Genomic DNA, 12,490 nt, shown 5'->3' on the forward strand with positions numbered 1-12,490 from the left:
AGGCCCCCCCGAAGAAGGGGCACCCGACGGGAAAAACACAGGCCCCCCCGAAGAAGGGGCACCCGACGGGAAAAACACAGGCCCCCCCGAAGAAGGGGCACCCGACGGGAAAAACACAGGCCCCCCCGAAGAAGGGGCACCCGACGGGAAAAACACAGGCCCCCCCGAAGAAGGGGCACCCGACGGGAAAAACACAGGCCCCCCCCGAAGAAGGGGCACCCGACGGGAAAACACAGACCCCCGGGCGGCACTCAACGGGAAACCACAGGCCCCCCCGAAGAAGGGGCACTCGACGGGAAACCACAGGCCCCCCCGAAGAAGGGGCACCCGACGGGAAACCACAGGCCCCCCCGAAGAAGGGGCACCCGACGGGAAACCACAGGCCCCCCCGAAGAAGGGGCACCCGACGGGAAAACACAGGCCCCCCCGAAGAAGGGGCACCCGACGGGAAAACACAGGCCCCCCCGAAGAAGGGGCACCCGACGGGAAAACACAGGCCCCCCCGAAGAAGGGGCACCCGACGGGAAAACACAGGCCCCCCGAAGAAGGGGCACCCGACGGGAAAACACAGGCCCCCCCGAAGAAGGGGCACCCGACGGGAAAACACAGGCCCCCCCGAAGAAGGGGCACCCGACGGGAAAACACAGGCCACCTAATACAGCGCGCTCCACCAGCCCAGGGCGACATCTTTCCTCACAATCGATATTCCTAGCACTAGAGAGCAGTAAACAGGACATTCTGCGGGAGAGTAAGAGTGCGGCCCCAGGTCTCAGCACGACTCGGTGACGGCTCCCGGGCGCTGCCAGTGTACCTCCGCGCTCGTCTCATAGGCGGCCTGGGAGCAGAAGATGCATGTCTGATCTCTTTACAAGCTCCATTTTGGGTTCTTATGAACCAACTGAGACCAGAAAATTGTTGTAAAAGGTTTCCAGACCAATATACTCTGCAAGCGCTCATCACGGTCGTCTGCGGGCGGGAGCAGATATAAAAACACGCGCAGGTTGCAATGGGGCCCCTAAGGATAGGGAACCACACACGTACGTGGTGTAAACCCGAGCTGCTGGTGAATACTGGGCTGTGCTGATCTGGAGGACAGGACATTAATATAGAAGGACTAGAAGGTGCGGCTGCAGTACCACATGCAACCACATGGAAAAGGGGGGCGCAGTTGCTGCAAAAAAATAAAATAAAAATCCGATTCTAGTTTCTTACCATAAAACCCCATAAAGAAAATTATATGTAGAGAGATGCCCAATTAAAGGGGCTTTCTAGGATGTTCATATTGATGACCTTATATTTGATGGCCGATCAGGAGGATAGATCTGTGGGGGTCTGGGACCCCCGCCCATCAGCTGTTTGAGGAGGCCTCTGAGCACAGCACCTTCCATTTGATATGCGACTGAACTGCGCCTCTGCCATGTGATCGACCAACGTGACATCACATGGTCTAGGAAGAGGCCTAAAAGCTCAGGCAGCTCCGTGACCACTTGAAAATCATTATAACCGGAAAACCCCTTTAAGGACCCATCTACACCATGGAAATGTTTTTTTAGAGCAGCACTCATCTGCGCGGACTGACACGTGATGCGGGTATTAAAGAAGCACCCCACCAATGTTAGTACGGTACCTGGAGCGGAGGCGTTGTGGGCTCCGTCCCTCCGCACATGACTGGCTTACAGCCTGCACACAAGACGACGTTACGTGCGGTCGGAGTGCTTCTTGAAAACCTACAGTAAATACTAAAAACTACAAACAAAAAACTTGGCTGCGTTTTTGGGGCCACGGCACGCTGGGTTATATCCACAGGGTTCTCTATACACTTTTGCATTATTATTTTTTTCCCCACAAGCATTTAAAAAAGTGCGTGTGTGAACGAGCGCAAAGAGGCATCTTTTGATTTTTGAGGGAAGATGAAGGAAATCAGCGTAAAGAGGCGCCAAACCGCACGGATTCCTTTTTACGAATGAACATTGTAATCGGCCCCATGAGTCACGGGGCGAGTCACCCGTAAGAGCCACCCACCTCTGTCCTGCTACCTGCAGCCGAGAGCGACGCGGATTAACCCCTTCCTGCAGGTGAACCTACCTGGACATCCGAACTCCTCAATAGGGCGCATGCCCCGGGTCTGCCTAATAGTCTGGCCATCCACTACAGCGGGGATCAGCAACATCCGACTGTTCTGACACTACAACTCCCAGAATCCTCCTTTCACTTCTATAGGAGTTACAAGTACAGCCAAGTATGTGTGCATGGTGGGAGTTGTAGTTTCACGGCAGCCACACTATAGACTAACGCCAGCTGAAGCCACCGATTTAGGTGGGACCGGCCGACCATCTACTGTTTAAGGCCCCCCCCCCCGCCCAGTGGCAGTTGTTGGGGTTATGGGGGAAAAGGAGTGGGCAGATGAATTTCACCATGCCCGATCCTCTTGGTGAGATAAGCTGCCGCCAGGAGCAGTTTACTCACTCTGCCCCATTCACAACACACGCACCCTCAGCGGAGCCGAGCATACATGTGCAGGGGGGGGACGATGCATGACCTGCTTTAGGTCCCGCCTGGGTTCACATGTAGCGGAGGTGCTGACGATTTTCTATTGTGGAATCCCCTGTGTAAATCTGCACAGAAGCCGACCTGCGACATGTCAGTTTAGGCCTCATGCGTACGTCTGTGTGCATGCTGCTCTTCCAGAACTGGGCTGCCCGGTTTGCGGAACAGTCGCACGGATTACCTCCGTGTCATGTCCGCTTTTATTTTTTATTTTTCACAGATCCATAGAAATAAATGCGGATCTTGCTCTGGGTCGGCCGCAGAACCCAATCCCGTTTGACACCCCCTGGTGATGTACCCCAATATTCTGCCTGTCGGTTTACACTGCCGGACGATAATGCCTGGAAAGACTGAGAATCAGACAATCGCCACATGCAAAAAAAAAATAAAAAAAAAATAAAAAGAAACATATCATATACGGTATAATTGTCGCCGCAATTACCGCAGGAAACTAAAACCCACAACGCAGGGACCGCTGCCTGTAAAATATAAAAACTACAACCCCGGCTCTGCGGCTGGAGAACTACAGGTCACAGCAGGGAGATTTCAGGACCTGAACTGGCTGAGCACTGGTTTGTCGGGCTGTGAGCGGCTGGTCTCCGGATCATACTGGGGACAGGACGGAGGAGGAGGCCCGGGGCCCTGGAGCACATGGGCCGCACAGTAGATGTACACAGGGAGGAGCGGCTGTAATTACTAAACATGAGGCCGGGGGAGCGGCGCCATTACAATAATGTCCTCCTCCTCCTGCACCCAACATGTTTATTCAAATCAGGCCCTGCCAGGGAGCAGAGCCTCCCTCCTCATTAACCCTCCGCCTGCCGCCCTCTGCTCCTCCATTGTCTGCTGCTGACCCTCTGCCTTATCATTAACCCTGTGGCTGCTGCTGCAACCTCCTCTTCATCACTATTAACCCCCTGCTTGACGCTGCAGCTTCTGGCTCAGCAAAATCCATTCTGCAGCAGCCCCTAACCATTAACCTGCTGCAACCCCTGCCATTACTGACCCTCCGCCGGCTGCTGCAACACCTGCTCCCTAATCCACTGCCGGCTGCAACCTCTGCACCATGGTTAACCGGCTACTGCTGCAGCCCCACTGTTATTAACCCTCCGCCGGCCACTGCACCACTACGATTAACCCTCTGCCGGCCGCTGCACCACTATGATTAACTCTCTGCCGGCCACTGCACCACTATGATTAAGCCTCCGCCGGCTGCTGCAACCACTGCACCACTATTAACCCTCCACCAGCCACTGCTGCACCACTATTAACCCTCTGCCTGCTGCTGCAACCACTATTAACCCTCCACCAGCCGCTGCTGCACCACTATTAACCCTCCGCCAACCACTGCTACACCACTATTAACCCTCTGCCAACCACTGCTACACCACTATTAACCCTCTGCCAACCACTGCTGCACCACTATTAACCCTCTGCCAACCACTGCTGCACCACTATTAACCCTCTGCTGGCCACTATTATTAACCGCCTGCTGCACCACTATTAACCCTCCGCTGGATACTGCTGCAACACCTGCTCCCTAATCCACTGCCAGCTGCAACATTATTAACCGGCTACTGCTGCAGCCCCACTGTTATTAACCCTCTGCCTGCAACCACTATTAACCCCCCTCTGGCCGCCACTGCACTACTACTATTAACCCTTCGCTGGCCGCTGATGCACCACTATTAACCCACTGTTGGATGAAACACCACACAACCAGCATTGCGAATCCGTCCACTGAAGCTCGGTCTCTACCACCGTGGGCTCGACCTTCACAAGTCTATTACCAAGTGTGACCGCCATGGCCCTGCCTCAGCCACAGGCAGCGATTTACTGCAAATGCTGCAAAATAAACAATACCAGAAAATAAAAGCTTTCTTCTATCGGCAGCTTCTAAAGACAACTCTGTATTACATGGTATCCACAAGAGGAAATATTCAGAGGTCCTAGAGCCAAGCCTTGGTCACCCCTGGTCCTGGCAGAACTGTGGAGCAACCAACAAGGGCCTCACATCGGCTTTAAAATGGAAGAAAAACTGGAAGTTCTAATAAATCCAGACAGAATCCAAAGGCCGCGACATATAAAAACGGTCCAGATGACGACGCGCCGTAGACACGCGTCACATAACACGCAGGAGCTGCAGGAAACAGACAAGTCACCTGCTGGACCCCCTGCACAGTCAGACCACGCGGGGCCCCCTCCTATACACAGTCCTGAGGCCCCGCCGCCCTTACAGGTTCCCTCTGCCATGTAGTGGATGCTACAGAACAGTGCGGGAAGTTTGTCACCGGCTGCATTAACGCGGTGGATATCCTCGCTCCTGGCGGACACAGCAGGGGCCTCATTTTAATTACGGGTTGTCAGATTTCGCTCAACAAAAGCAAAAAGCCAACCTATTATTTTGCTAATAAAAAGTCTAAGCAGAGTTCCAAGGTCACCGCCGACGACCAGCGCGTCATCCATCCTCGTTACAGGCAGACACGGCCATTTTATTATTAGACACAGGCGCATGGCCAGCGGTATAAAGGGATTAATGAGGCCTGCAGCACATCGCACCAGGCTGATGGTATAGAGGGATTCATGAGGCCTGCAGCACATCGCACCAGGCTGGCACTGCTATAGAGGGATTCATGAGGCCTGCAGCACATCGCACCAGGCTGGCACTGCTATAGAGGGATTCATGAGGCCTGCAGCACGTCGCACCAGGCTGGCACTGTGCTATGGAGGAATTCATGAGGCCTGCAGCACATCACACCAGGCTGGCACTGCTATGGAGGGATTCATGAGGCCTGCAGCACATCGCACCAGGCTGGTGGTGGTATAGAGGGATTCATGAGGGATGCAGCACATTGCATCAGACTGGCGCTATAGAGAAATATCATGGGGTCTGCAGCACATCCCACCAGGCTGGCACTGCTATAAAGGGATTGATGAGGCCTGCAGCACATTGCATAAGGCTACAGATTTTTTGTTTTTGTTCGTTTTTTTGCCTCGAGGTACACCAAGAATTGATAACTCCATGAAATGATGAATTGGTCATCAAAGGGTCATTCTCTTAAGAACATATCCAATTTATACCGTAAGTAAAAGGTAATAACGGCTGCCAGGACAGACCCCATAGGGGCAGTTGCTCAGCTTTTCATAGACCCCGATTGGCGACGGTCTCCTGAGTTATGCAGCCTTTTTCTGTCTCTCCTACTGTCCTGTTAGTCTACACTTTGTTCCTGGTATTCAGTTCATGAACCAGGAGGCTCAGGATGACCGCTGCAACAGGCAGAGATGTGTTGGAGCGCATGGAATAGCGGGAGGATGCAGGAGAGGTAATTCTGCAATGTATGGAGCCTCCTGAATAAACAGCTCCTTACAATGCGGCACGGACCCAAATAAGAGGGAATTCGGATGCAGTGGAATTTTCCATTCACCTGAATTTCGGATTCTGCAGAGGAATGGGACTGATCGCCATTTGCAGAAATCTCTACAACAAACCTGCCGCCTGTGAAGAGACCCTTAAAATGACACACGTTACTGGGAAGCAATAATAACGGCGCCAGCGGACAGCGTGTACTGATCTATAATCCCGCGCTGCAGCCGCCCCCGCCATGGACAGTAGATGCCCGCTGTCAGAGACGCATCAAAGGAGCGAGGCTCTGAACACCCGTGTGTCGCCTGCGCCGGTCCATACACCAGGCCCGGGCCTAAACACGAGGAGACGTTACCGGTACGTGAGCAGACGACAAAAAGCATAAAGTACAAACCTGTCATACAAAAGGCTATAATAAAGCGCAAGATCAGGTTGTCGAAGGACTGCTGCCCAGAAGGAAGGGGTTAATGAAATAGTGACCCCCGGTTTGATGCTGCAGTTAAAGCATGGTGGACCCCCAGGATAAAAACACCAACCCCTCCTCCCTCACTTCATGAACAAGGTGCTACAAAAGAAATAAAACTTGTCAATTAATATTACATAAACGTTGCATTTGGGGCTTTTTTAATGTTTTTTTTCCGCCCCATCTACATCACAAAGCGATAAATCCAGGAGCCGGGCGCTTTCACATAATGTAACAGAAATGGTACGCTGTGACCTCTGACCCCCACCGAAAAGCCACCCCTTTGTCCCAGTGATTTCAGCACACGACAACATAGAAGCTATTAATTACGGCTCAGCCATTTACGGGGCTGGATACGCCGGCTCGGCCTGGAAACGATGGGATTTGTATTTTCTTTTTTCTTTTACAGGTTCCTACATGTCTCCCCCCCCCCCACCCTCCCCGAATGTCATCCATGCGGCTAAAGCTTTGTTGTAATGTACTGGTTACTGGTGGAACTGGGAACGCCCCATACATGAGAGAAGGTGGAGGGAGAGAGACGAGACTGGGCCACTTAAAAAAAATAAATAAAAAATTGCATTAAACGCTTCATTCGTTACCTCCACCGGCCCAAAACATTACCCCACAGACCCCTAATGGCAGAGCAGTCCTCCCCTCTGACCGGCGCACCATAGGGAACCAGCGGCTACGGGGTCATTCAGGAGACTTGCGGTCCCTTTAAAAAGTATGCTAAACCTGGAGCACGGAAATGAATATGTAAAGTACGAAGGACCAAGGGGAGGAAATCCAGGGCTGAAAACATGCGGGGAAGAGCGAGGGAACGGCCAGGACCTGTCAGAGGCACACAGCGCACCCCCCCCCAACCTGCAGAATAAGGACATGAACGTCCTGGGAGAGACCAGGAGGGGCTGTGCAAACCAAGCTAAAATACAGACGTAAAGACAAAACATTCTGAGAGCCAATAATGAGCAGATAGAACTGAAAAAAAATATCTACTTAAAAAAATATATATATAAATCTGAGCTAATAATGAGCAGATAGAACTGAAAAATACTTAAAAATATTCTGCGGGCTAATGTTAAGCAGGCATAAAGAAAATACTAAAAAAATATAAAAATTCGGAGAGCTAATGAGCAGGTAAATAAAAAAATACTTAAAAATAAATTCTACAGCTAAATACTTAAATAATATTTCTGAGAGCCAATGAGCAGACAAAAATCTGTAAAAATGAAAATAAAAAAATCTAGGCGCTAATAATGAGTGGGTAGAAAAAATATATAAATAAAAAAAATCCAAGCGCGAATAAGGAGCAACTAGAAAATCTAAAATACTTTCTAGAATTGTAACTTTCTTTTTCCATGTCACTAACCTGGACATTTAGGACAAGGTGGCGTCCCACTGTGCAAATCTAATAACGGTTGCAATAAATATATATATTATATACGGTATATTATATTTTATCAACATCAGGTAACAGTTTGTAGCCAATTTGGCAATTTCCTCCATTCAAGTCAATGCCGCGCTATCAATCTACAAATACCATGTAATACAGTGTGGCGGTATACGGCACAATATACGCTCCGTGCACTGGACGGGTCACCCCCATTATAGAAATCACTAACACGCGCAGAACACCCTGCGCCAGAGCAGGACGGCAAAGGTTAAAAAACACAACCAGGCACCAACATCAACACCAAAACGCCCGCGCTCGTCTACTCCCCATATTGTACCTGGACCCCCCCCCCCCCCCCATTTATCAAAAAATCTTTCACAAACATTGTCATGAGGAAGAGCGCCAGATGGAAATATCTGAGTGTGTACCCCACACCGGCACAGGTAGGTGCCCCAGGTACAATAAATATACAGGATACAACACATGATACATAGAGGATACAATAGAAGATACAGATATAACACATGATACATAGAGGATATAATATAGGATACAGATATAACACATGATACATAGAGGATATAATATAGGATACAGATATAACACATGATACATAGAGGATACAATATAGGATACAGATATAACACATGATACATAGAGGATATAATATAGGATACAGATATAACACATGATACATAAGAAGATACAAGTATTGGCCAAAGCTGCATCCCACAGCGCGCCGGAGGCCTGGCGGCAGGTAAGAGTGTGGCAGACGGGGAGGGGCAGGACATTTCGGGATAATTAGGGGAATATTAATGGTGGTAATAATGAGGAGGGGGCACATAGGTCATGGGAGGGGTGATCGGCCTGTATTACTAATAATGAGGAGGGGAAGGCGCCAGGGGCGAAGGCCGGGGTCTCATTCTATATGATATGCAGACAGGAGAGGGCGAACACCACAACACCGCAGGTTTACATTTTTATTTTTTATAAAAGCGCCCGGTATTGATTTTCAGCCCTGGGATTTATTTCTCTATTTTAGCCATTTTGTCTGAAAAAGCGACAGCGCAAACAACGTAGAAAAAGCGCAACGGGCACCGATGGGGGGGGGGGGATGATGGGAGTTATCCTGCAGTCAGGACTCCTGATAATGGCAGGTTATACATAAATTCCACAGTATATTTGTATTATACATTATCTATATGAATGAGGTCAGTATATATATATATATATATATATATATATATATATATATATATATATATACACACATACATAGCACAGCCTATAAGGGGCTCAGTATATACAGATGTCAGTATATATATTGCACAGTATAGATGTATTATACACCACCCATATGAATGAGGTGTGTGTGTGTGTGTGTGTGTGCCGGCCGGCGCGCAGTATATATACACATTGCACAGTATACAGATGTCAGTATGTGTAATATATATATATATACACACACACACACACATACTGCACAGTATATACAGGGCTCAATCAGTATATACAGGGCTTAGTCAGTATATATACACTGCACAGTATACAGGGCTCAGTCAGTGTATATATATATATATATATATATATATATATACACACACACACACACATTGCACAGTATACAGGGCTCAGTCAGTATATATACACATTGCACAGTATACAGATGTCAGTATATATATATATATATATATACACACACATTGCACAGTATATACAGGGCTCAGTCAGTATATACACATTGCACACTATACAGGGCTCAGTCAGTATATACAGGGCTTAGTCAGTATATATACACTGCACAGTATACAGGGCTCAGTCAGTGTATATATATATATATATATATATATATATATATATATATACACACACACACACATTGCACAGTATACAGGGCTCAGTCAGTATATATACACATTGCACAGTATACAGATGTCAGTATATATATATACACATTGCACAGTATATACAGGGATCAGTATATATATATATATATATACACACACACACATTGCACAGTATACAGATGTCAGTATATATATATATATATACACATTGCACAGTATATACAGGGCTCAGTCAGTATATATACATTGCACAGTATACAGGGCTCAGTCAGTATATATACACACTGCACAGTATACAGGGCTCAGTCAGTGTGTATATATATATATATATATATATATATATATATATATATATATATACACACACATTGCACAGTATACAGATGTCAGTATATATATATATATATATACACATTGCACAGTATACAGATGTCAGTATATATATATATACACATTGCACAGTATACAGGGCTCAGTCAGTATATATACACTGCACAGTATACAGATGTCAGTATATATATATACATTGCACAGTATACAGGGCTCAGTCAGTATATATATATATATATATATATATATATATATATATATATATACATTGCACAGTATATACAGGGCTCAGTCAGTATATATACACTGCACAGTATACAGGGCTCAGTCAGTATATATACACTGCTCAGTATACAGGGCTCAGTCAGTATATATATATATATATACACTGCTCAGTATGAGGCTGCCGGCCGGGGCTCCTCTATAGGTGACTGTGAGGCTCCGCTCTCATTGTTCCCGGGGCCCCTCTGGCCCCTCGGTCCCCGCACAGTGAGCAGTAGGTGAGGGCTGCTATCCTCCGCCGCTCCTGCCTCCTCTCTCCCCGGGATCCGGTGCAGTTACCGTCCTCCCCCCACCCCTGACGTTAATTATAATAATCCGGAGTACTAATAAATTATGCTAAGTCGCCCGTGTGTGTATGAATATGAATATGTAAAACGCGGTAATGATTACCTGCTGCCGCTGCTGCTGAACTCTCATCTTGACTCGCTGCTCCTCCGTCCGCCATTTTGAATATTTTAACCAAAATCGCCCGGCCGCTAATCCCTCCCCCTCCCCCCGCGCGGCCCCCTCCTCCCCGCTGCTGAGGAGAATTTTTTTTTTCCTTCTACTCAATGTGCTTTATTTAAAACAGACACGTGTTCCAGCTTTAGCTCCGCCCACAGCCGTTGTCAGTCAGGCAGGCTGGGGCTGCAGGTGCTCGGAGGTGGGTGGGGCTTGCTCGCTACGGACTATGAGGTCAGGGGGAAAGGAGCTTGCGCGCATGCGCAGAGGAGCAGGCAGGTGGTTGTGACTTGTGAGAAGTAGACTTAGAGCCGTAGGCTGCGGAGATTGCTGGGACTTGTGGTGCCATAATGTGGAGTATTTATGGAGGACTGCAAGTCTCAATGTGCACTTATCACTGTGGTGGGCGATCAACTGGAGACAGTGTAAACTGGTCTGGAGCAGCGATAAGGAGGCTACGACTAGTCTCAGTCTGCTCTTTATCACTGGTGATGGACATGCTGGGACTTGTGGTTCCATAATCAGGAGCAGCTGTAGAAGGACTACAAGTCTCATCATGCACTTACCACCGGTCATAAACATTCTGGGACTTGTGGTTTCATATTGTGGAGCAGCTGTAGAGGACTACAAGTCTCATCATTCACTTATCACTGGTGATGAACATGCTGGGACTTGTGGTGCCATAGTATGAAGCAGCTGTAGAAGGACTACAAGTCTCATCATTCACTTATCACTGGTGATGGACATGCTGGGACTTGTGGTTCCATATTGTGGAGCAGCTGTAGAAGGACTACAAGTCTCATCATGCACTTATCACTGGTTATGTACATTCTGGGACTTGTGGTGCCATAGTATGAAGCAGCTGTAGAAGGACTACAAGTCTCATCATTCACTTACCACCGGTCATAAACATTCTGGGACTTGTGCTGCCATAGTATGAGGCAGCTGTAGAAGGACTACAAGTCTCATCATTTACTTATCACTGGTTACAAACATACTGGGGCTTGTGGTTCTGTAATCTGGAGCAGGTATAGAGGACTACAAGTCTCATTATGCTCTTATTACTGGGGATAACATGCTGGGACTTATGGTTCTGTAATCTGGAGCAGGTGTAGAGGACTACAATTCTCACCATGCGCTATGATTACAAATGTTTTGCGATATTGCACACTAGTAAGCCGTGCTGAGACTTGTGGTTCCACGACCAGCAGAGCAGGAATATGGCTGCGGGTGGCGGTGACTTGCTCAGACTTGCTGGGATTTGTAGTTCCACAATCAGGAGGCGTTGCGATGAGATACGACGACGGCTGGAAGTTTACTGGGGATGCTGGGAGTTGCAGTCTCGGCTCTGGTTCCCAGCAGAGTAGTGCAGCGCGGTGTCGCCCGCGGCGGGTCGTGTCAGCACTTGCACAGGGACTGTGTGCTCGCCCCATTGTGGTGAGGAAATAAACCTCCTTCCAGAAAGACTGCGGCTTTGTGCAGGGACCGGCGCGGCCGGGGCAGGCTATTAACCCCTTGGCTTCCTGAGGCTCCTGCCTCGGGGTGGTTTATATTTCATTCAAAAACCGCAGTAACGTGTGATATAACTGTGAGCATCCCCGTGCCAGCCGCACGGCGCCATAATACTGCCGTGACTTTCTCCTAGGGAGATTTCCGTCACTGTGTGCCGCCATATGTGCCTCTGTGCATGTGGGTCTGACCCTGCTGTATCCCATTATTAGGGTACGTTCACATGGCGGATTATGAAAACCGCCACACCTTCGAGCAGCCTCCGTCCGGACGTCGCGCCAAGAAGGGACATGTCACTCCGTGGCGCAGTCGCA

At 48.7% G+C, this 12,490-nt stretch overlaps 1 protein-coding gene across 4 annotated transcripts in view; it reads right to left on the reverse strand.

Annotated features, from left to right (window-relative positions):
- Positions 1 to 10,657, reverse strand: part of POU2F1 (POU class 2 homeobox 1) — a 100,190-nt gene extending 89,533 nt beyond the window's left edge. For all 4 annotated transcript variants that reach the window (XM_044287376.1, XM_044287374.1, XM_044287375.1 and 1 more), the window contains exon 1: positions 10,617 to 10,657. The gene's annotated coding sequence lies outside the window, so the exon portion shown is untranslated. The remainder of the gene's footprint in view (positions 1 to 10,616) is intronic.
- Between the last annotated feature and the right edge of the window lie 1,833 nt (positions 10,658 to 12,490).

Source organism: Bufo gargarizans, chromosome 3 (genome assembly GCF_014858855.1).
Source record: "Bufo gargarizans isolate SCDJY-AF-19 chromosome 3, ASM1485885v1, whole genome shotgun sequence".
In the NCBI taxonomy this organism is placed as follows: domain Eukaryota; kingdom Metazoa; phylum Chordata; class Amphibia; order Anura; family Bufonidae; genus Bufo; species Bufo gargarizans.